General features: G+C 31.7%; 1 long non-coding RNA gene across 1 annotated transcript; it reads right to left on the bottom strand.

Moving 5' to 3' along the window:
• Window positions 1-213: 213 nt before the first annotated feature.
• Window positions 214-2,944, bottom strand: LOC136037664 (uncharacterized). Its single transcript, XR_010620009.1, has 2 exons — window positions 1,064-2,944; window positions 214-343 (listed from the first exon to the last, which is right to left on the bottom strand). It is a non-coding gene; the product is annotated as an uncharacterized LOC136037664 (long non-coding RNA).
• Between the last annotated feature and the right edge of the window lie 1,906 nt (window positions 2,945-4,850).

Genomic DNA, 4,850 nt, shown 5'->3' with positions numbered 1-4,850 from the left:
ATACCTCATGATTCTAATGATTGCCCTTGAGCTTTGTTGATGGTGATTGCTAATCGACCATTCCCTGTCCCGGTGTCCCGGTCGTCATTTATATCCCCCTGTTTCCCCCGGTGTCCCCGTTGTAGTTGTGTCCCTGTGTCCCGGTCGTCATTTATATTCCCTGTGTCCCGGTCGTCATTTGTATCCCGGTGTCCCGGTCTGTATATACATTCGTTTTTTAGTTTTGTTTTTCTCCTTTATTTTTTTCCTTTTTTTTTCTTTTTTAGTTTATTTAGATTTTTAGATTTTTTAGTTTTTTTATTAGTTTTTAGTTTTTTTTTCTTTTTTTTTTTGTAGTTTTTACCTTCTTTTTAGTTTTGTTAGTTTTTTTTTTTACTTATGTCCTGGTCGTCATTTATACTCCCTGTGTCCCGGTGCTTTGTTGATTGCTAATCGAACATTCCTTTTGTCCTGGTCGCTTTCTCTTTGAGTGTCGTCATTTATTTTTTTCTTTTTTAGTTCTTTTAGTTTTTACCTTTTTTAGTTTTTTTAGTTTTTTAGATGAAAATTTTTTTTAGTTTTTTCCTTTTTTTCTTTTTAGTTTTTTATTGGTTTTTACCTTTATTTTAGCTTATTTTTCAGTTTTTTCCTTTTTTTTTAGTTTTTTTTATTTTTTATTTTTTTTAGTTTTTTACCTTTTTTTAGTTTTTTTAGTTTTTTTAGTTTTTTAGCTTTTTTACTTTTTTTATTAGTTTTTAGTTTTTTTTTGTAGTTTTTGCCTTTTTTTAGTTTTTTCAGTTTTTTTTTAGTTTTTTATTGGTTTTTACCTTTATTTTAGCTTATTTTTCAGTTTTTTCCTTTTTTTTAGTTTTTTTTAGTTATTAGTTTTTTTAGTTTTTTACCTTTTTTTAGTTTTTTTAGTTTTTTAGCTTTTTTATTTTTTTTATTAGTTTTTAGTTTTTTTTGTAGTTTTTGCCTTTTTTTAGTTTTTTTAGTTTTTTAGCTTTTTTATTAGTTTTTAGTTTTTTTTGTAGTTTTTGCCTTTTTTTAGTTTTTTTCTTTTTAGTTTTTTTGTAGTTTTTACCTTCTTTTTAGTTTTGTTAGTTTTTTTTTTACTTATGTCCTGGTCGTCATTTATACTCCCTGTGTCCCGGTGCTTTGTTGATTGCTAATCGAACATTCGTTTTGTCCTGGTCGCTTTCTCTTTGAGTGTCGTCATTTATTTTTTTCTTTTTTAGTTCTTTTAGTTTTTACCTTTTTTAGTTTTTTTTTAGTTTTTTAGATGACAATTTTTTTTAGTTTTTTCCTTTTTTCTTTTTAGTTTTTTATTGGTTTTTACCTTTATTTTAGCTTATTTTTCAGTTTTTTCCTTTTTTTTAGTTTTTTTTTATTTTTCATTTTTTTTAGTTTTTTACCTTTTTTTTAGTTTTTTTAGTTTTTTTAGTTTTTTAGCTTTTTTACTTTTTTTATTAGTTTTTAGTTTTTTTTTGTAGTTTTTGCCTTTTTTTAGTTTTTTCAGTTTTTTTTTTAGTTTTTTATTGGTTTTTACCTTTATTTTAGCTTATTTTTAGTTTTTTCCTTTTTTTTAGTTTTTTTTAGTTTTTAGGTTTTTTTAGTTTTTTACCTTTTTTTAGTTTTTTTAGTTTTTTTAGTTTTTTAGCTTTTTTATTTTTTTTATTAGTTTTTAGTTTTTTTTGTAGTTTTTGCCTTTTTTTAGTTTTTTTAGTTTTTTAGCTTTTTTATTAGTTTTTAGTTTTTTTTGTAGTTTTTGCCTTTTTTTAGTTTTTTTAGTTTTTTAGCTTTTTTATTTTTTTTATTAGTTTTTAGTTTTTTTTTGTAGTTTTTGCCTTTTTTTAGTTTTTTCAGTTTTCAGTTTTGTCACCTGATCCAGTTTTTTCAGGTGACGTCACCTGATCCACAGATCCACACACAGACAACTTATTTTTATATATATAGACTAGCTGTTGGGGTGGCGCTTCGCGCCACCCCAACACCTAGTTGGTGGGGCGCTTCGCGCCCCCCCAAGCCCCCCCGCGCGCGTAAGTCGTTACGCGCCATTGTAGTTGTGTCCCTGTGTCCCATCTGTGAATAAAGATAGATATAAATATATGTTTTTAACTACGTAAAACATGCGAATATACAACATTCTTCGCTGTCCCATTGTCTGTGCATATAAATAGATTGTCAGGTTTACTGACTCTTGAACATGCAACATATAATTGTCCATGGGAAAAACAATCCGTATTCAGATCTATACCTCATTATTCTAATGATGTGTCCCTGTGTCCTGGTCGTCATTTATATTCCCTGTGTCCCGGTCGTCATTTGTGTCCCGGTGTCCCAGTTTGTAATTTCTCTTTGAGTGTCCCGGTCGTCATTTATATTCCCTGTGTCCCGGTCGTCATTTGTGTCCCGGTGTCCCGGTCTGTAATTTCTATTCGAACAATCCCTGTGTCCCGGTCGTCATTTATATATCCTGCTTGTGCCCCCGGCGTTGTCCCGGTCGTCATTTATATTCCCTGTGTCCCGGTCGTGATTTGTGTCTGGGTGTCCCAGTGTGTAATTTCTCTTTGAGGTTCCCGGTCGTCACTTATATTCCCTCTGTCTCGGTCGTCATTTGTGTCCCGGTCAGTAATTTCTCTTTGAGTGTTTTTTCTTTTTAGTTTTTTTTTAGTTTTTTACCTTTTTTCTTTTTTCAGTTTTCTTTTTCTTCTTTATTTTCCAGCGTCACTATGAAGTACATATCGACGAACCTTTGTTTTTTTAACTTAAATCTGGTAGGCATTGATGACCTGACGACAACTAATTTCATGACGTCAGCTGACACAGAAACATGACGTCACCTGATCCACAGATCCACAGACAGACAACTTATTTTTATATATATAGATAGATAGATGTTTAAAGTTGTCATCTTAGAAATGTCAGTTCTAAGTGATTACGGTCAAAAATTATTCTTTGCTATATAATTAAACAATTAAGCTTAACTCTTAGCTCCAAACGAAGAAAAATTCCCCTCCCCCCAAAGAACTTGCAGATGACTAGAAGTGTTTTAATGACAGTCTTAAAGTCAGCCCACAAAATCCAATTATTTAGCAAAAAGTCGTTTACGACTCCTACTGAATCGACAATGATTAAGCATCGCAACTGATCTCCTGAAATTTATTTCTCTCGAAAATTTCTAAGTGGAAAGTCTTTAAAAAAAAGTGTAGCTAAACTAATCTATTAGACTTTGCTGTCATGAATAGCTGCTGCCTAAGGAATCCGTGAAACAACTTCCATAGCATAGAATTTCAATCTAATCCTCATTTCAGTTAAAAATTACATTAAAAACTTTTCTTTGTTTACTGTAATACTAAAAAGTTATACTTGTATTTGAAGTAAAAAATGAGCTTCATCCCCTACCATGAAAAAATGGTTGGTTCCTGGAAATGTTCTAAACATTAAAATCAACAGAAAAAAAATCGAAGTATGTAGCAGGAAAAATTGTTATGACTAAGCATTGTAACTCAAGTCCTATAAGTTAATTCTTTGAATAAATCTAAAAATATAACAAAATTTCAAATGAACTGCCTTATTTAGTCTAAATGAATTGCTGTTCAACTTGGAGCGTCCATAAAAGAACGGCTGTTTTGAACAGCTGTTCAAGCGTCCATAAAAGAAGTCGAGTTAGCGCAACCTGTCAATTTTTACCTCTGTATTTGAACAACACTTTTTCTGTCATGCTATATTTACTTTTCATGAGGCAATACTTGTCAAAGATTGGCTTTAAGGTAGTATAGCGGAAGGGTTTATTGACTTTATTAAGAAACAAACTAAATGAAGGTTTGTTTGACGGCATCAAAAAAATTGTAGCTTACCACGCAATCCCAGAGTCAAAAGTCTTAACTTATTATATTAAAAGATGGTTCGGCTTGTCTGAAAAGCTTGGCATCTAGTATTAGAGCATACTTGTCTTTTGTTAGACCATCGTGGTGAATGAAATATAGAAGCCAAGTAATTAATAATGAAGTTGGAAGGATGGGGAGGACCGTTATTCTTCCAAGAGGGTCGTCTGAACGGAGTACCATGATGATTTTAAGCTAAAACGACGGATGTGCCAGCCAACCGGAATTGACCACTGAGAATAGTCTAATATCTTCTAGACGATTTGACGGAGACGCCTTACTGGCCTATTTATTATGAACTTGGCCTGGAAAAACAAAGTTACAAGGGACACAACTAAATTAGTTGTAAATACAGGTGATCTCTCTCTAAGAAACCCCGAAGGAGAAAAAGTCAAAATAAGTAGCTTCTCCGTGGAATGGTAGATACTTTAATTCCTCCAAGGTTTTCATTTAAGCTTTCTGATTTTAAGCAGGCATATTTTGCTTATAGTGCTTGATTTTGTTGCACCCCTACCAAACAACAATTCGTAAACCACTATTAAGTTGCTTGAATGTTAAATTACACCCAAGCAACTCCTATCCTCGCAGTCGCATGATCGCTAACTTACACAGGTTTATATTTGTAAGGTAAATTACTGAAAAATATTATTGCAAACAATGTACACCGTCAATTGAACGTTTGCGAAGAAAAGAGGATTATACTAAATGAGAATAAAGAGGTCTAGATTTTTGCCTGGGAGAGATAAAAATGGCAAATCGAAAGACACTGCGATTATCCAGGTTATAAAAATATTAAGAAAGTAAGATTACCTTAGGGACGCCTCAAGGGATCGGAGTTTTATACAAAGGACATGATTTACAATTTTCACAGTTTGAAAGACAGAAGTTTAAATTCTTAAGGTAAAAACTCTCAAATTTTTTGATGAGTTTATACTCACCGTCAAGTGAACGTTTGAGGAAAAATAGATTTTTTATTTAAGTGAG

The sequence above is a fragment of the Artemia franciscana genome, chromosome 2, assembly GCF_032884065.1.
Source record: "Artemia franciscana chromosome 2, ASM3288406v1, whole genome shotgun sequence".
Lineage (NCBI taxonomy): Eukaryota > Metazoa > Arthropoda > Branchiopoda > Anostraca > Artemiidae > Artemia > Artemia franciscana.
The sequence above is the reverse complement of the archived record's forward strand: the minus strand, read 5'-3'. Positions and strand labels throughout refer to the sequence as shown.